Source organism: Anomalospiza imberbis, chromosome 1 (genome assembly GCF_031753505.1).
Source record: "Anomalospiza imberbis isolate Cuckoo-Finch-1a 21T00152 chromosome 1, ASM3175350v1, whole genome shotgun sequence".
Lineage (NCBI taxonomy): Eukaryota > Metazoa > Chordata > Aves > Passeriformes > Viduidae > Anomalospiza > Anomalospiza imberbis.
In genome coordinates, this window is record NC_089681.1 from 34,907,234 (window position 1) to 34,927,401 (window position 20,168).

General features: G+C 42.2%; 1 protein-coding gene and 2 long non-coding RNA genes across 3 annotated transcripts in view; 2 read left to right on the forward strand and 1 right to left on the reverse strand.

The window, feature by feature from the left end:
• Positions 1-5,516, reverse strand: part of SGK3 (serum/glucocorticoid regulated kinase family member 3) — a 55,750-nt gene extending 50,234 nt beyond the window's left edge. Inside the window, exon 1 of the mRNA XM_068187495.1 lies at positions 5,367-5,516. The gene's annotated coding sequence lies outside the window, so the exon portion shown is untranslated. The remainder of the gene's footprint in view (positions 1-5,366) is intronic.
• A 501-nt stretch (positions 5,517-6,017) lies between these two features.
• LOC137472440 (uncharacterized) lies at positions 6,018-13,855 on the forward strand. The gene is made up of 3 exons (XR_010998187.1): positions 6,018-6,881; positions 12,803-12,911; positions 13,403-13,855. It is a non-coding gene; the product is annotated as an uncharacterized lncRNA (long non-coding RNA).
• Positions 13,856-16,222: 2,367 nt separating this feature from the next.
• On the forward strand, positions 16,223-19,401 carry LOC137472467 (uncharacterized). Its single transcript, XR_010998199.1, has 2 exons — positions 16,223-16,814; positions 17,906-19,401. It is a non-coding gene; the product is annotated as an uncharacterized lncRNA (long non-coding RNA).
• The last annotated feature ends 767 nt before the right edge of the window (positions 19,402-20,168 follow it).

Below are 20,168 nucleotides of genomic sequence, written 5' to 3' on the forward strand. Positions count from 1 at the left end.
TAACAGCAGCCTCCCAATGTCTTTGAGAAGGTTCCCAAGACAGACTCGCTAGTGCATTGCATGAGAAGGAAAATCCCTACAGGGATAACTGACCACTAGGACAGGGTGTCCAGGGGGGCTGTGGAGCCTCTGTCTTTGGACGTTCTCAAAACCCAGGCAAACGCAGCCCTGAGCAGCACTGTCTGAACACTCAGGGCAAGGAATTCACTCAAGCTGGTGAGTTAACTCGCCACCTTCCAAAAGGTTCCTTCTAACCAGAATAACAGCATGATTTAAGATGTTTAGCCATGAGCAGCACTTACCCCTTCAGCTTATCTTCCTAGCTGAATCCAGAAATATCACTGTAATGCAAAATTATATACAATAACACGGGACAATAATCTTCACAGCTTCCCATTTTCTCTCTAAAATACCAATCTGAGCACAGATGAACAATGCAAAGCTCTGAAATAGCTATCAAGATAGTTACTGAAAAATAGATCTGTGTTTCCAATTCGTGCCTTGTTTTAAGAGCAAAGTTACAAGGTCTCAGTCATTGGCACACGGTTTGCATATATTTAGATATCAGATTTTGCATCCTATATTATACTGATAAATAGTTGGGATTGACTTCAGTTGCATGGCTCTTCAAAAAACACTCAAATATGGGGTATAACTCTGCGGGGCACAGCAAATCTATTTTGATGCACCTGCTGCATTTGCAACATTGAGTCCAGGATCAGAGGCAAAGCTTTCCTTGGTCCAATATCTGCTCTAAAATATTTTGCAATTAACAGTATAGTGAAGATGTTTTAAATAGTTCTGTTTTCTCAGTTATTTCACAACAGTGAGCAAGAGATGGAGAAGTACCATTAAAGGAAAAATAATCCCAAGGGCTGGATGTGACAGCAAGGAGCAAAACACCATAATGGTGCCTCATAAGGCAATGGAAACATGTCAGTCCCACTTCTCTTTAGAGGCAAAGGATCAGAAGTTGGTACCCCTTTGGTTTACCCCCAGAGAAACATAACAGTCTGTAAAGCTATGCAACTTCTGCACTGGCGGTATTTTGCAATAGTATTTGGCAAGACACTCAGCACTAGCAGCTTGCCAGTTGCCCTCACTGTTTGAAACAAGACTGCCAAGAAGTAAGATGTGACATCTCTCTGAATAAAGGAGCTGTGAAATAAATGTAGATATCAATCTTGCTTACCCACACTCCCCCAACTCCCAGGTGCTTTCCTGCCCTAAGCCACAGAAAAACTGTAGTTGCAAAGCAAAGCATTTCAAATATGAGGGAATAAGGAAGTTCCCTCTTCTCCTCAGATGATGCTCACAGGATGTCTGAGAAACTGGAGTGAAAATGTCACATGAAGACAGAACCTTACTTCTTCCTTTGCTAAAGAGCAGGGAGAAAGAATCCTAACACAGAACTGGGCAAGAGAATGGAGTTACAGGTCAGGACACACAAATCTGTGGCACAGAACACATAAAACACCACCTAAAGACCTGCATAATATGAAACTGGCAGGGTGACACCTATTGCCACACAGATACACTGTGTGAAAGTGGTGGCCCAGGATGGAGATTCCTGCACTGGAAATGGGGCTTTCTGGAAGGAAACACTGGATACTTTCCCCACTTCAGCCTGCAGGCTTGAACTTCTAAACTGGGACTACAACCAGCTGTCACCACCCACTCCAGATTTCTGAGCTCTCTGAGATCTCTGTTCTCCTGGGCCCAGTTCTCTCCTAGAGAAATTAGTCAAGTGTTGATGCTCTCTTGAAACACAGAGGATGTCATGAAAATGCTCACCTCTGACAATCATCACCTGCAAGCAACCACCAGATCCCAGCCCTCCTCCCAGCAGGGCACACACAGAGTGTGTGCTGCGACAGAGTCAAGGTTCTGGTGCTCCCTCGTGCCAGCCTTGGGCAACCTGCTGCATCTTCCACCAGATGGCCCAGGCTGAACACAAGGAGCAAAGTGTGCCCTTCTGCTGGCTTTCTTCAGCCTATTCAACAGCTGCAGAGGTGACAGAAGATGTGGGTTTGAACCCCTCGGGCACAGGGAGCAGGAGCCCAGGTTTCAACTACCAGAACACAGCCTGCTGTTCAGACAAATCCCGCCACCAGCAGCTCTCAGGGAAGGGTGAGCGCTGGCTCCTCTTTGGGCAGTGCTCCCAAAAGGAAGAACACAGCTGCATTTTGAGACGTAACGGATCCATCAGCGCCTGTGTTTACGATGTGCCTGCCAGGTGCCCTACTTTCTTCATCTCCTCAGGGCTTTGATGCTCAACTACAGCAGCTCTAGATAAGGCGCTTAAGAACTTTCTGCTCAAAGAAGGAGATCCAATACATTTGAGACACTTTCAGAGTCAGGCAGACACAGTGTTAGGTGGTTTGGAAGACTTGGGGGAATAAATTCTGTTTGAGAATTAGGAATGCAAGCAGGAACCTGATTAACATATTTTATAATGTTCTTACAGCACGCGGAAGCCCTTCAGTTCTACTTTGGAAAGTGTGTTTTCTTTGTAGGACATTTTAGCATATGGATACTACTTAAACTAGAACAAAATGAATCCTTCAATACAAACACTCAAAGAGCTAACTTCAAATAAAAACAACATATTGCTTTACTATGGCTCAGTCGGTATAAGTACATACATTATTTATAGTCGTTTCTAGTTCCTTGGTCTACAGAAAAAAAAAGTTATAGCAGAATAACTCTTCAATGACTTAGGGATGTCCAAAAATGAAGTCACAAAACCAACCAACAGTGACTTTCCTTTTGGGAAGCCACATTCCTTCAAAATAACATTCTTCTTAATGACAACTTAGACAGCCAAAACAAAAACATAATTTGGAACTGCAAATATGTGTAATCTGAGCTCTATTTCCATGCAGAAATGCAGGGTATTTGTGTATAAAATGGCTTGTAGCCATGGGACAAAAAAGCCCTAGTTATTTGCATGCAAATTATAAACTGAAACCATCTGTAAAATGATCTGGGATATAAGGAGGACAACCCAGGAGAGAACTGATGTGTGGATGTGGCTGAAGGATCACAGCTTATTAGCAGCTTATCCTGTATGGATGGGAAGGAAAATAGGATTTGACATACCCTCTTATACAGTGATGATTAACATGAACCTGCAATTAGCATGCATGGCATTTTAGATTGACAGATGATTTCCATCATAAACCCCTAGATCCCAAGAGAAACGAGAGATGCTTTGCATCTAGTTTTATTTGCTAATACCTAGGCCATTTTATTTAATAGACTTTATTTTTGGCCCTCAGCATACCCTACTGAAATATTTTGTTGCTGGGTCAAGTCAGCTTTGGAGGCTTGCAGCTACTCCAGCTAGCTAGGCTGAGGCAATTCTGCATATTAAAAACCACCAATCACTATTTTAAACACATGCCATTACAGTCAAATTATCCACCTACTTGAGGATTGACTTTAAACAAGTCAGAAAATGAACAGAGTAGTGATTTTAAAGTGCTCACATCTTAAAACTTGAACTATTAGCTCCCTGCAAGACATAATTTTGTGAGCAGAGTGGACTAGGAACCACCCAACTACTGTACCCCCATAAGTCTTTTGAAGACTTCTGTTCAATGAGACTTGAACATCCAGCTTTGTCAGGCTTCTTAGAAAGATACCTGTCCCTGGAGAATGAGAATGCACATGCTGATCATAAAAAGAAACAACTCCTATGGGTTGTTGGTTATCAGGATGAAGGTCCCCTCAGAACAACATAACCAATGAATTACACGTCTTGCAGCACTCTGGATGCAGCCCATGTATTCACCAGTCCGCATAATTTTCCCTCAGGAAATGTTTAATCCTCTTTGGAGATTACAATAGATACTGAATTTATTAGATTAGCATGAAAGAAATTAAATGCAAGGGCTGTCAACATCTATTCTGAGTGTCCAGCATAAATGTCACTGCTATTTCAATGTTTAGACCACATAATAACGAGGCTGTAGCACTTACTGGAGAGAAATACAGAGATTACTAACTGGTTTTTGCTGCCAACTAGTGCATATTTCTTCTCTTCATACAATCTCAAAAATTAAGGGAAAGAGCTGACAGAATTCAGATTAAAAAAAAAAAGCTTTGCAGGAGCATTTAAGTCTCAGCAAGGGGAAGCCAAGGAGCTCTGAAAAATGCTCACAAAAGCACTGAGGCAGACATCCTGCAAGTAACAAAGTCATGCAAGTGAGTATTACTGGATACTCCTTCAAGTTCGACCACTTCTCTCCTTAATTCAAATCCCTCAAGTCTGCATCAGAATTTTACCTTCCCATAAAAGATCTGTGCAGGGAGCACTAATACTTTGCAACTTCTTGTGCACAGGAGGAGGAAGCATTGTTTTAGTTCTCTCCCTGCCTCCAACCTTCTCTATGCTGAAGGTGTTTAAATGAGTAAAGAGACAATTCCAGTCCTTGCCTCTCTGGCACAGAGACCACCAGGAAGAGGGACTGCAGACCCAAACCACGTTCCCTGTTTTGCTTCTTTGTGCTTTTTGCAAGGCACAAAGCAAAGCTAACCAGGGTTTCCTCATCCTGCTGGGGCAGAGGTAAAGGACTCTGGAAAAGGGCTCTTTCACCTGCTCTAAATGTAAACTCCCAGCCATTCTTCACCTCTCAAATGTCTGATTCCAGCATAGCTTTTCTGTCTTTATGGAGTTAAGTAGTGGAACTGGAGTTTGGTGGTGTCCGTAGTTGCAACACAGAAAGTAAACCCTCCCACACGGAGCCAGCCATGCAAAATAAAGCATAGTGTGTAAAACTACATATACACGCAGTAAAAACATGAGGGCAAGAGTAGCAGCAGGAGCCAGTAACACTGCTGGAGAAGGGTGGGAATTAAAAGAAAAAAGAAAAAAGAAAAAAAGAAGGAAAAAAAAAAAAGAAAAAAGAGGAGAATGTGAAACACTAAATGACTTTAAAACTTCTTTGCAAAAATCTAAAATTATAGCGGCGGGGGCGGGGGGAGCCGAAGTTTCTGCATGTTTGTTTGTTTATTCGCCTGCGAGCACTTTGCCCCCTGTCCGTAAGCGGATCCCAGCCGCTGGAGCCGCACGCCCACGCGGAGCGGCGCTTTCCTGCGGGAACACGTTCAGCCCCCGGCCCCCTCCGCAGAAGCCTGGCGAGGGCCGCACCGAACACGCTCCTCGGGAACGCCGGCGGTGCGGGCAAAGCACGCAGACGTTTTCGGGCTGCAACAAAAAGGAAGCGAAACGTCCCCAAGTCCCGTGTCCCCGGGTGAATCCCGTGTCCCCGCGGCCGCGGAACCTCCGCGGCTCCGGACGGGCTCTCTATACCCGGCCGTGGGAGGGGGCACGGACCCCTGCACAGCTGCACCCCGCGTACCTGCCTCCCTCCGACCCTCCGACCCTCCGCCGGCCGGGGCGGGCCGGGGATGTCCGTCCGTCTGTCCGTGCGCTCGTCCGCCCGCTGGAGTTGCCGCTTCCTCCTCCCTGCCGCGTCAGCCGCGCTCCTCCCGCCGCGGCCGAGGGATGACGGGCTCCCCTCGCGGGGCTGCGCCCACCCCGGGGCGGCCACGGGCCACCGCCGCTCCCCGCCGGCGCAGGCGGGGCCGCTGTCGCCGTCGCTGTCGGAGTCGCTGTCGGAGTCGCTGTCGGAGTCGCTGTCGGTGCCGCCCCCGCCGCCGGCCCGCCCCGACCAGCGCCCCCCCGGGCGGCGGCAGCCGGGGTCAGGCGGGGACGCGCAGCCGGGCCCGCTCCCGCCCGGGGCCCCGCGGCTGCAGCTGCCCGAGGGACCGCAGAGCCCGCGGCTGCCGGCTAGCGCGGGATGCGCGATCCAGGGAAGGATTACCGCGATCCTCCTGCTAAACCGGCAGGTAATGCAGGGCGACGCCGTCCTCCTCACACGCGGCACACGGCGGGCTGCGCCTCGGGAGCGAGTTCCGAGAGCTGCCGGTGCTGCCAGCCCGCTGGCAGAGACCGTGCTCCATCGGGACATACACGGAGCCTGCCCTGCACCGGGCCGCTCCGTCCGCTGCAGAGCGTTCACACCCTGGCACGGAAAGTGACGATGGTTTTCGATGCCGATATTTTATCCACCTGGGCGGCAAAAATAGATCAGTTGGGCTGGATGGAGGAGCGGGACATAGGAGACATCAGTCAGGGTACAGAGGCATCCTCCCCACTCTGTCTTGTAGGCATTATTTTGCCTTTTTTTTTTTTCTCAATAATCACCTTCAGTGCTCATTTCTCACAGCAGGATGTGGTAAAAATAGTTATCAGTTTGTCTCAAGCAACATTTGTTATCTCTCTTTTGGCTGCTTTTCTGTGCTTCCTGGCACACTTTCTTCTCCACAAGTTACCACAGGATGCAGCACAGCAAAACTCACCTCACCCTTAATTTGTGCAATCCAGCCTCAAAACATTTCTGTCAGATCCATGGTTCTGGGTATGGCCAACTGAGGTCCCCACAATGGCAAACCTTAGGAGTTGGCACCAGCTTGGACTCTTCACAAAATGATGAGAATTTCCAGGAAGGCCTCAGTGAGAGGATGTGAGATGAGGGAGATTTTTCCAAGCACAACCAAGGCACAAGTGATTTTTTTGAGTGGTAATAAGGGGAAGGGAAGACACTGCTGAGGACAGCAACAGCTCTTGCATCCTGAGATGCTGGAAAGAAGACAGAGATTATAGTATGGGCAAAAGTGAATCCCAGAGAATAAGCTCAATATGAAGGTCTAGTATAGTTAATCTGTTGTTATAGTACATCTTAAAAGAATGATCCCTAAATTACAATGTCCCTTCAGTACATCAGTTTGGATAGTTCCTTCCTTCCCAGCTTTCAGTGAAGCAAAGGAGTGAGATGAAAAAGGACAGCTAAAAGCCACATCTTTTAGGAAAGGTAGGTATAATCAGTTCTTGTCAAGCTGGTTATGTTTTCATGCAAAATTCCTCTCTTCATCCAGGGATTTTGCTTCCATGTTTTAGTGGGAATACTGTTTTAACCCATCATTGTGCCCAGTCACCTGACTGCACCTAAAAGTCATTGCATCCCAAGGGTAGTGGTCAATGGCTCAATCTCCAGGTGAAGATCAGCAGCAAATGATGTCCTTAGGCATCCGTACTGGGACCAATGCTCTTCAGTGTCCTCACCAATGGCATAGACAAAGGGATCAAGCACACTCTCAGCAAATTTGCAGATGACACCCAGCCAAGTGGTGCTGTTGACAGGCCAGAAGGACAGGATGCCATCCAGATGGACCTGGAGATTCTCCAGAAGTTGGCCCATGGGAACCTCATGAGGTTCAACAAGTGCAAGACACTACACCTGGAGCAATCCACGTTATCAGTATAAGTTGGGGGATGAATGGATGGAGAACAGACCTGTGGAGAAGGACTTGGGGTGGATGAAAAGCTGGATGTGACCCAGCAATATGTGCTTGCAGATCAGAGAGCTGGCTGTATGCTGGGCTGCATCAAAAGCATCATGACCAGCAGGTTGAGGGGATTCTCCCACTTACTTTGCTGTGATGAGATCCCACCTGGAGTGCTGCATCCAGCTCTGGGGTCTCCAACACAGGAAAGACATGGACCTGTTGCAACAAGTCTTTGTCCAGACAAAGGAGGTCCTTAAAGATGCTCAGAGGGCTGGAGCACCTCTCCTATGAGGACAGGCTGAGACTTGGGGTTGTTAGAGGAAAGTTGACCTTACAGGACCTTCCAGTACCTAAATAGGAGCTACAAGGGAGCTGAAGAGGGTACTTTTTACAAGGGCAGGAAGTGATAGGACAGGGGATAATGGCTTTAAACTGACATAGGGTAGGTTTAGATTAGATATAAGGAAGAGAAATTTTGCAATGTGGGTGGTGAAACACTGGAACAGGCTGCCTGTCTGTGAGTGGTAGATTCCCCATCAGTAGAAACATTCAAGTTCAGGATGGATGGGGTTTTAATCAATCTGTTTGAGCTGAAGATGTCCCTGCTCGTTGCAGGCATTTTGGACTATATGGCCTTTAGAGGTCCCTTCCAACCTGAACTGTTCTATGATTCTATGTTTCTGTGGTTATCCTCACCTTATGTTCCTCATGAGGCTTGCACACATTTAATGTTAGCACATGTGGGTGTCCTTGATCCATCTTGCATGTGTAATTATTTAGAATACAGTCACACAGAAAACTATTTACAGGACAACTTCCAAAAGGCAAATCTCCAGGCAAAAAGATTATGCAGTTTGACCCACTCAAGAGGCCCACTCCTGTTTTGCAGTAGTAATGCTAAAAAGTGATAAGTGATTCTAGCTGTATTATTACTTGGGAGAAGGGGTTTGATAAACAAAACTAAACATTTCCTGTAAGGCCTAGATTTTCAGGAATTTTTCTGTCAGTATCAGAACCCTATTTCTGTATTGAATTAAATTAGCAGAGACAGTATTGAATAACAGATGTAACTATTTCCTCCTTTCCCTTCTCTCACAAAGAACCTGAATGAGGAAAAAGTCTTGAAAGATCTTCTCCCATATCAGGACAAAACTAAGATCAAAAAATGTTCTTTCCCCCTCCTAAGAAGGAAAAATTTGTTCCACCCCAAGGTAGCCTATAACCTGATGTATCATCTCAAAATACTTGAGCTTCTTAAATACTGCATAAAGTGCCTACAGAATTCCTATTTCCAAAGCTCTAACCAGGTATACTTGTATTGTTTATTCCTTACCAGAAATTAAAAATTTTCAAAAGCATCCATCTTAAGTGAAATCCAGTTCAGTTAACTAACAATAACAAGAAACCCTTTCTAGAGTTTTCCTGCCACTTAAAAGAACACAGAGATGGCACAACGGAACACAAAAGGTCAGCTGTAAATAGAATATTTTATCAGTTGAGGGGTCTGAAGTGCTGGAAGCCTCTTCTAGTCAGTTTTGTGCACATGTGTGTGTAAAAACACTACAAATCCTTCTTTGACCTGATATAATTAATTTTTTCCTGCTTCACATACACTTTGGCACAAACTAGGCAACTTGGGAAAGACATGGTCCTCTTGCAGGTGATGGGTTGCTGTGTTGACAACCTGGAAAAGTTTCCAGTCTAGACCACAGTGTGCAGATGCAGCCATGGTGGTGGAGTTCCTGAGCAACTGCAAGTTCATGCTCTTTTCAAGTTTATTTCCTCCAGAGACTTTTCTGTTGCTAGTCAGGCTATTGCACTCCTGTACAGACACAGCAGAAAACCAAAATATCAGAGAATCCTAACCATCTCCACTTCAATGTAAGCAGACTTCACATACAGTTAAAGTCTCTTAAAGAAAAAGGAAACAAATGAAAAAGTGACTTGCCACTACAGCCAGCCTTTTCTTCCATCTTAGTTTTCCTACAAGAATGGCTTTTTCCTCTTGCTTTGGTATTCCACTGTGAGGACACAAGTACACCCTCAAGGTCCCTAATGCCATGTCCTCTATACTAGGAAGCACTAAACTTAGAAAATCTTTAAAAGATCAGTCTCAGGCCGGCTGCTGAGCAAACAAAGCTAATAGATGTGCCTCATTTGTTTCCTCATGTCTGCTCCATTGTTTGCTTTCTTCTCTTATGCATATCCTTGCAGACAGGTTGATTTGTTTAACTACACTCTGGTCAATGTCTGAACAGCACACCTAAAAGCACCACCAATACAGAGAGAGAAAACAGAGAAAAAACAGATTATAATGATGACATTCTGCTTTTAAAGCATAACAAGACTGTAAATTTCAACAGTCTGGTGCACAGACTGAGGTCAGAACAAACCCTTTGTGTAGTAACTCAGTAGTTGTGGATATGATGCATTGTCATCTAACTATGAGAGGCCAAAGGGGGGAAACATATTTTGTGAGGTCACCAGGACTTCTGCCTTCTTGCTATACCTTCTTTCATTCTCTTTCTTGCTTCACCTATTTGCATGTCTCCACCTTTCATCCCTTTGCACTTCTTTCCCCGCAGCAACTCTGCCTTCATACATCCTACTTCTGCCTCCTCCCACATGAAGAAGCCACGTAATAGCACGGGCTGAACTTCAGAGGGGAGACTGCAAAGACAAATGGTCGTTAGCTGATGTAGACTTGTAGCAAGCTCTCTAGCACTATGGGCTATGAGCCAAAGTAGGGATGAAAGAAATAGAGATTGACTAAGGACAAGTGGAATAAAAGAAGTTTAAAAAGTTTCAAAGTAGAGAGCAGAATTAGATAAGGTGACCTTTTACCTCAGCTTTCTGTTCAGCAGACCTGACAGTACATGCTCAGGCTGGGTAGATACCCCACAACCACAAACTAACCAGGCAATAAATCAATGGTTACGTATCATGAGAAAGGCTTGTTGTGACATGGACTCATCTGCCGCTGACTCCATGTTCATGAAGAGGCTCCTATCTTCAGGCATGTAAATTCCCATCTTTTCAGAGCAAGTTCCTGAAGGAATTATTAAGTTCATCTTCGGGAGGCTAGCTAACAGTTCATATTTCTAATTAGCTTAGAAAATTAGAAGGTATAGTATTGAAAATGCTTTCCTCCAATAAGGCAGTACAACACATTTTATTGAACATTTGAAACATGGACCACAGCAATTAAGATGAAAGTTTAACACAAATGTCAAATAAAAATAAACTTAAATGCTTTATTGAGTTCCAGGAACTTAGTTACCAAATCACATCTGGGGATCCCTACCTCTCATTGTGCCTTCAAGGAAAATTCATCTTCTCCAAAGCATTGCCATTAGGTTTTTACATCAACACCCAAGCTGCAATAGGTACAGAGGAGTAGTCACTCTTCTCATAGCCACCACTTTAGGCTGGTTATGTTTCCTACACTGTTGCATGCTTTGAGTTTCATACTTTAGTTTGTACTTGTCAGTGTCATGAGTAAATCTAGATCAGATTTTTACAGAAATTGACTTCATGGACAGATATGCAGATTAGTGTAAACAGAGACATGTTTCCTAGTCTTAGCTGTTATTAAATAATGGTCATTTGCTGTTTGATCCTGAGACATGATGAACATTGGTGCAAGATGTTGCCAAGTTTGTGGGTGATATTTCAGGAGATGTAAGCACTGTTGCTTTGCCCCTAACTAGGGGCAACTTTCAAGTAAATAAGTACAGTTCTTTCTCTGGAATAGTGAGAGGTATGCAATTAAGCATCATATCCTCTGTCTAGGTAGGTAGGTAAATCACACTTTATTTTCTTTCCCTTCTTCCAAAACCAAAATTTGTTATTCCTCAATCATATCCTCTTATTCAACTGCTGTGACATATTGTGTTGCTATTTCATGCTTTAGCATGCTCTCTGTAAAGTTCAAAGTTAATTAGACCAGAAGGTTAGCTGCCCTTCAGCTTTTGTTACTGGATGCACTGTAACACCCATCCCATTCACACCACAAGCCTGTTAAATTTTTGTATACAAAGCAGAGCCCATTTTTTGCATTCAGGATCCCTGCTGCTGTGAACTATTTATCATATGAAACATCAGTGATGTTGGCTACAGCATCTAAGAGTCAACCTCTGCAAGCACAATTAGCTAAAATAATGGAAGACAGTACATTTTTCAAATCTGTAAAAAGTTCTTTAAAATTATTTAAAAATTTAAAATAGTTTTTAAATTTGAAACTATTTCTTTTAAATATATTAAATAACAATTCTCAAACATCCACCCAAGAACTATAAGCTATTTCTCTACAAAAAGATACAAGAAAAAAAGGGCAATATGGTATGTATTGCAAAGGTGAAGCATAATTGTAATATCAAGATACCTCCAAATAGAAATCCAAAGAATACAGCAAACAAAATATGAGAGGACATATAATCATCTTACTCAATGCAAATTGTAAAAATTAAGTAGATGATAAGTTAGACATCTTAAGTCAAACCCTAAGTCTACTTTTGTGTCTTAAGTTGTATAAAAGGGAATTGGGATTAAATCTTAATGGTAAAGGGCAGGAAAAAAGTGTCTTGTGATACAACAATGTAAGTTTCCAAGAAGATGAAATTGAATTAACTTACCAAAGTTTCAGTTCAAGAAAATATCCCGCTTAGAAAACAAATTTATTTAATGAAATAGTTTTCTGTTTCTTCTCCTTTTTCCTTTCTGTCCTAGCTGTGGTTGCCATTTTGGGGAACATGGAAACCCCTGCCTTATGTTTCCCATGAGTTATCAGGAAGTAGCAATGAGTCAGTAGCTTTCACAGATACGAAATCTCAAAACCTACCACAAATTCATGGAGGTGTTCCTATCTGTATTAATATAGGAGTTAGAGTCTAAAACCTTTAAAGAAGAGAATAAGCCCTTTGAGTGGGCAAGATTATAAGACTGTAAGGAAGCTTCACCATTTCTAAGTGAAGTGAAAGGGTTACTAAAGTTTATATATGTGAATTCTTTTATATATATGTCAACTGGAAGTGTTGTTACTTAATGCTTACTCATCATTAACAGGCAGTCTTTCCAGCTCTGCTAATAGCAAGAGTACAACATAAAAATTAAATAAAATTTTTGTTTTCCTTCAGTTTTGTTGTTCTGCTTTCTCATCTTTACTGTCTTCTGTTTTATGAACTTTTCTGCCCTGTAATGCAATTCAAATGCAACCAGACTAAGGAAATGGACGGCATCTCTACCATAGGGAAAAATGGGAAAGAACTGAAGGAATTTTTTTTTTTTAATCTTGCGCACAGACATAAGCATAGTGAAATTTAGTGGACATACAATGAAAGGGTAGTTGAACTGTGCAAGTGAGTAAGGGATATCTACTAGACCCTGGGGTCTTCAGTGTGCTGTAACTCTAGTCCAAAAGCATCCATTTTGTAATCAACTTTTGTAGAGCTCCAGCAGGAAAGACCCAGCAAGTGTCCCAGTTATTCTGACCAATAGTCCATGGATCTGCTGTCAGTAGAGCATATTTCAAACACCAGTAGCTTTCTGCATCTGAGGTAGCTTATTTGTTGGTGGCAGCTGCTGCAAGTTTATGAGAAATCCTTCGGCATACAATGGGAGATGGCTGCTTACAAAGAGTCAGTTTGGGAAGAGTCTGGAGTCTAGGGAGTGACCGAGGCAAAATAATTAAAGGGATTAGATAAACATAAATCAATATTAAACCAGTAGTAAAAATAGTTCTCCACTTCAGAGAATTTTCAGGTCCTATCTGTTCCTAAAGATTTATTTGTCTTTCCTACACCTAGACTTGAAATACAATGTTTTGGGTGCAGTTACATATCCTCTACTTTCTTCTCTGTCTTATTCTGGCAACATTCTAGGTTTACCTGCAGAAGGCCTTCTTCAAAGATCCTGGTATTGTGCAACAAGGAAGAGGGATTGTTGGGATTCCCTTTCTGAGGAGCTGGTGTTTCCCACTCTGCCAGACTGCTTAGGTGTCTCCCTGTATCAGAGGTTCCACATGCATTTCTTTCTTCCCACACTACAGAGAGCCAGTGAAGTGCTCTGGAAGAGCCAAGTTGGAAATAATGCTCTTGGAGGGGTATCAGCTTCAGTCAAATATTCTTCTGTAGGTTACTATAGCACTAGCTAAATCTTTCAGCTCTGCTAACCCACATATCAGCAGGTAATCTCTCAGTCTCTTTTTCTCAAACTATCATTTTCCTTTTTTTCTTCTTTTCAATGTAGCATGTTTTTGTTTGTCTTCATCGGGTGCACTCCCCCAAATTTCACCTTGAGCGCTGGGCTGGCTACTCCTGGTATAAACAGGAGGTGAACAAAGCTTAACCATCAGAGGAGTGGATTTATCAATCATATTCACAAATAGAAAGCTGGGAAAGGGTTGTGAGTAGAGCAGATTGTTTTTCATGGACCCATATTATCTCTAAGATATTTTTCTGATTTTCTCTATTTCTGTATCATGATTCTTTACTGAGATCTTGATTCAGTTATAGTTTGTGTGTTATCTGCATCAGTTTCCTTGCTCTTGCATGCTTACACAGCAACATTCATTCTTTCTCTCAACCTTATTTTTTCTAGATCATGATTATTTTATTGTTGATTTAGCTTAGACCTTTCCCTGTTGGTTCTCATGTTTCTTGCAATGAGGTGCTAACACACACTGTGCTTGCTGCAAGTTGCCGTGTTGATCCTTTTGTATCCTTGTGACTCTCATTCACTGAATCCTTTAAAAGGCTTTGCTTTTTCATAACAATTTGACATGGCTACTCACAATCAGCTTGTGATTCACTGTATGCCCTGATCCTTTCTGAAAAATGCTTCCAATAAATGTACTTTATGCTGTGATTATAGGTGAGAATAAAATATTATATATGCTGTTTTCTAATCTTATTTCACTAGCTTGTCAAGAGAATTTTAAACTATACATTTCTCCCTCAAAGTGCTTGCTACTCTTTCTAGCTCAGTGTTTCTCACAAGTTTGATAGGTATAATCTTGCATGTAATTAATGAACAGACTGAGGACAGATGCCTGCATAACCTCATTTTGATATGGTTTTACAATTTGGTAGTGACCAGCTGCTCTGCATATGCTGTGGTTACGTAAGTTTGCTATAATCATGGCTTTTCTATCTAGCACAGCACTATCAGATCAGTACATTTTCTGCCAGCTTGATTGTAAAGTGCAATGTGAGAGAATACCAAAACTCACAAATGCCAAGATCAGACAGCTATCACTTCTCCTGTATGTACTCTGTCCTGAGAGAAAACTGAGAGAAAACAGGTGACCATATTGGGCTGGCACTGTCAAACATTCCTAACAGAAATAATGCACTTGCAGTGTTCTCCTTATATCCCCTTTATTATATCTTACTTTCTGCTTTGGCATCATTGGATTTTTCCCCCATCCTGCTTTCTCTGTGGAAATGAGATTTAGTGGACTTTTTTTGCCATGTGGTTTTTTTTGGGTTTTTTTTTGAGTTTGGGAGTCAAGGTCATTGTTTAACTGAAGTGATTTTTCTTCACTTTACTGTTCCTTGGATTGAGATGGCTTGGGCACATGTAACCTCAGATTTTTTCTGAATGATTTTTGATTTTTACTTCCTTTACACTCAGTATTATCTAGAAATGTTGAGAGTTTCAAAGATGCTGTATCGAAGTTGTCTTTCTTTCACTCTCTTGTTATTTCATCAAGTTGTGCAACTTGTTTGACACTTTATTTTACTCATCTAGATTTGCTCTGATTCAAATCTAGAAAGCCTTCCCCATAGGATGCCTGACATACTCTATATTGACAGAATCTATCTCAAACTTTCTACCCGTGAATGAGCTTTCTCCTGCTCAACCTGAAGATGGCTCTTAGTCTGAGTAGTGAGCTTGACCTTAGTACAATTTTATTTGAAAAACCTCTCCTTGAAATTTTATCCCCTGAATCATCCTTATGCAGTGCTCTAAAGTCACACTATAAGGAGGATCTTTCCTCTGCAGTTACTTGATCCACTCGCCTGATGATTTCCGAACCTCAGAACAGGCATTCACGTCCTCAATGTGCAAATCACGGTGTCCTGTCATTCTCCAGCGCAAAATGTTCTTCGAGACCAGCATCTGTCTTGTGAACCACCACACTTGCTATGCACATGAACTATCAGTGGGTAAGCAAAGCTCGTGCTGCTTATTTGCGGCGGTGTACAACCATGTACGATGTTCCGCAGCTGGACCCGCTGCTTTTCGTTATTTGGCTGGTCAGAAAAAAGGCAGCAGAGTGACAAAGCAGTGGTGCCTTACAGCACTGATGTCTCATCCGTGTAGCGCGGCTCTTCCCGGGATGATGGAAGGTTCCCTCGGTGAGCCTCTGCTGACACCTACTGCCAGAGCCGAACTCAGCACAGCACCGCAGGGGAGCGCACGACACCGTCCGTCCCACGGGATTCCTGGCGGGGAGCTTTGGAATTGGACTGCCAGCGTTGAATGGAAAGAGGTAAACACATCCATAGTTTTATGGAAATAAGTTCTATAAACCAGAAATGGCAAAGGCCCCGGGAGCAATTTGGTGGGATTTTTGTTTGATTTGGTTTTTTTGTTTGTTTAGTTTGGGTTTTTTGTTTTTGTTTGGGGTTTTTTTGTTGTTGTTTTTTTTTTTTCCTGATAAAATTAGTGAAAGACAAGAGTTAATTAAAAGTCACTTTATGCATTTTCCATTATAGAAGCAAATGAGTTTATAACGGGAAGATACTTCTAAAAGACAAAAAAAGGATTTTACTTTTTTTTTTTTTTAATAGATGGTACATCTTCATTGTTACTGTCAATGGTTTTACATCAGATGGAAGAAAAAGCTGTTCTTCAAAGAAATTCCTGCCCAATCATAAGCACCTGTTTCTTTGGTTTTACAAACTTCATTTTCACTTATTTCAATACTTAGAAATCTCATCCAACACAAGGAAGTGTGGTAGAGGATGCCACTTACTGGAAGGTTATTAGTGAACTGCAATGAATTAATGAACACAAGAGCTGTAGTTTAGACTTTTATAGGTGCATAAAGGACCAAGAACCTTCTGAGCTATCAGAAAACTAGAAACTATTAGAACATTTGGCTACTGGTGGTAAGACTGTTTGTGCATGTTGGAAGGTGGGGTATTATGCTCAGCTCAGTTGCCAAAGAACAGGGCAGAAAACCAGTTGGAAGGGTTCATCTGGTTTCAGTTTGAAGTGTTATAATATCTAGTTTAAAAACCCTCAGGAGAAAATTTAAGGACAGAGTGGATTTTTTTGTTTTTCTTTTTTTTTCAGCTTGTTGATCCACTCCCACCATTTTGCCATTTTGTATTTGTGTATCAGGTTCTGTCTTCTGTCTTCAACTCTGAAAAACACAGGCTCCCAACCTGTGAAATACTTCCAAACTTGAAGCATAATTGCAAGCCAGGCATCACTGCTATGTGCTCTCTGTAAGAAGCATTTGATGTCTTTGTCCCCCATTTATATCCTTGACTTGGCAATTCTTCTGTACTGGAAATGCTGTTCATTCTTTCAGCTGGGTATTTGCAGGGAGAATTTCACTTAGAACTAGACAGTTAATTGGGACACTTCAATACATGGGATTGTTATACAGATTTATGTAAACCTTTAATGGCTGATGAGATCAGTGACTGCATACATTGTGAACATACCAATCAATAGGGCAGTGAGTGTGTTAGCTGCTCAACCTATTTTATTTTGAGGCATTTATCTTTTAGTGTAATGGGATTGTACCATTCGTTCAATTTGTACTTGACAGAGCACTATGGAAAGCAGATAAAAGCAGATAAACATTCACAGTAATTGCCATTGAGGATTCCATATAATCAGGTTACACATCTAAGCTGCTAACACTTACATTCTCCTTTTTTATAACGGTCTACTGCCCTAAAGATTGATTTTCTATTGACAGTTTCTGAACACTGACAGTCCCGATGAATCCATTTTGTTTGCCAGTTGTGCTGACATCAATTCACAAAATTATATTCAAAGTAAAAAAATGTAGGGCTTTAACTTTGCAGAGGAGTTTGCATATGAAATCAATTTGAAATGTTTTCAAGATAGGGCCTCAGAACCAGATTTTGAGCCAAGAAATAAAAGGAAAGCCTAGGTAAACAAACCCAAACCAGTGCTGAGCAGCTTGTCTTGGATGCTGAGATTGACCCAGCATGAGAGTCAGCTGTAGAGCTGTTCTCACTGGACTAGGCTGTACCTGAACCACCACTGGGAACATTGATTTTGCTGCAGCAAAGGCTTTGAGCAGGTTATTTGGATGGTTGTAATTAGTACTAGAAGCTCTGCCCAGTATTTCACTTTTCATGTTGTTTTCCTAATGCATTCATGTTTTGCTAACACACATTCCACACTTTGAGCAGCCCATATTTGGTCTCATGTAGGAATGACATCAGTGTTAACATAGAACATCTAATAGTGGCTTGAGTTGCTGAACCTGGTGCAATGGCAGCAGTTCAAGCTCTGACTCTGTGAAAGAACTGAAGGAAAACATTTTTTAATTTTGGAGGTTGTTGGAAGGCAGTAGAAGAGGGATATGGAAGTTATTCAATTGGATGTATCCAGGACACAAGTTACCAGCTCAGGTGCTGTTTTCTAACTGCCATTGACTAACTATTAATTAACCCAAAGGATCATGAAAGCCAAAGTTGCTCAGTGGTCATTCCTGTCCTTCCAGAACACTGCTGGGCTGCATGCTGCCTCTGAGGACCAAGAGATGAGGAGGCCTGTGACCAACACCACTCCGGAATTATGCAGGTAGCATGGTGGTGAGCGCTTGGGCTTTTAACAACGCCTGCTTAGGTGACGGGCAAAATAAGATACAGAGTTCAGCAGCGGTCGGGAAGTGAGTGCCAAATTGGCTTAACAGGAACAAGAAGTAAAGAGCCCCCACAACACTCAAAGCTGCTCTGTGCAGTGGAGCATGTGCTGTTGTTCTCTCTTTGTAGCTGGCACTGCTAATAGTATTTACGATATCATAACTACAATCCAGTTGTACACATGCTTTTTAGATGCTAGGTTGTCACATCTAAATGAAAAACTGTTGCATTCGTTATGGGATGTGATGATATTGCCATCTTCCCTCTAGCTCACACTTGTTTTCTTTCTCCTCTTTTCTTGACTGTACATGTAGAGAGCTTTCAGAGCCAGGTCAGGCTAAACTGCTAGTCTTGCAGGCTAGGCAGGATCAGCTCTGCAAGGGTTTCAGTGAAGAAAACACCAGATTTTAGCAGTCCTTTCTGAAGAGCATGCTGAGGTGTAGCTGAAGGCCGATAATAACATTCACTTCTTGACAACACAGAACATCTAGTTTATCATGATCTGTTCTTTGGCATGCTGTACAACCTTTTGTTTCTGTTTAGCTGGAAACTTCTGTCATTGCTCTTCCAAAGAAACAAGTGCCTCTGAAAAATAATTGCTCTGACCTAGGAATGACCCATTTCCTGAGGGTAAATGACAAAGAAGAGACAGAATACCACTGGGTGAAGATCAAACTGAAATTTTTACATCTTCCATCCTAGGCCTGAAATGAATGCCTGGTACTTTGACTGTCAGTGCTTGGTTCTCATCAACAAAGTGGCACGAGTTCAGGTATGTCCTGTTGCTGACAATTAATCACTCTTCTGACCCATTACAAATAGACTTAACTTTGTAATAAGTGTGATCTTCAATCCTACTTTCTTGACTGTGATCTTGTTGTTTGCCTGTGAAAATAGCATGGTTCTTGCCATGATCTCAGGCAGGACTCATTCCTACACTCTGCTGCAGGGTACTTACTAACAAGTCAGACACTGTATTTCCTGAATTTTCCTTTAAGACTGCTTAAAGATTTAGTTGTGTAATCTGTATTCAGTGTTACAAAACAGAACTTCCTTATCCTGTTTGCCAGATACAGTGTATAAAGCTTGTAAATAAAGATGCATTTAATTTCCATAAATTATTAGTTTGCCAGAGAATTGTGATTTTTATCAAAGATTTTGTAATGAAAGCTTATTGTTGCAGAAATTGCTTGGGCAATCAATCATGCTCTTAAGTCTGCATATAGCTGGAAAACTTATAAATGTCATTCATCAAAAACATCCACGTTAATTAGGGTCAAGCCACCATAAAAGATAGATTCCTCTACTGAATATAATTTATCAGTGAAATTAATGTAAGGAATAGAAAGGAGAAATGTTTTTGACTTTACAGTCAGAGTGCTTTCATAAAAACATCTGGTTGGAGAAGTAAACAAAACATCATACGTTCCATTGGCTTTGACAGTAAAGTGAATTATTTAATCAGGGTGCTCTCTATTATTGACTACAAAGTACTATTAAATGGTAACAGAAGTGTTTATTTCCCATATGTGAAAAATTGGATTGCTCCAGAGGCCAGCGATGTTACGGAATTCTTTCGACATTTCTTCAAAATGCAGGCTGGGTTAGCACAGGATTGTCACCGGACGATGCCCTGAATGGTGCCCATTCTCAGTAGCTGCCACACAGTTTCACAGAGGACAGAGGCTTCCCTATTTGCATTTTTACTGCGTTCCCGCTACTTATGAAGGGGAGACTAAGGAATGAATGGGCACAGACTGCTGATTTATCCCCAAGTACAAGGCACATTGGCAGGATTGTGGAGCTGGTGATGCTGCTACCTTACTGTCATACACATTAAAAAGTATTAGTAGCAGGCAAGAATGAAAATCTGTCTCATAATTTTCATCTTTTCTTCTTCAAACCAGCCACATATTTTAAAGGATCATATAAAAAATTACACTGTGGAATGCA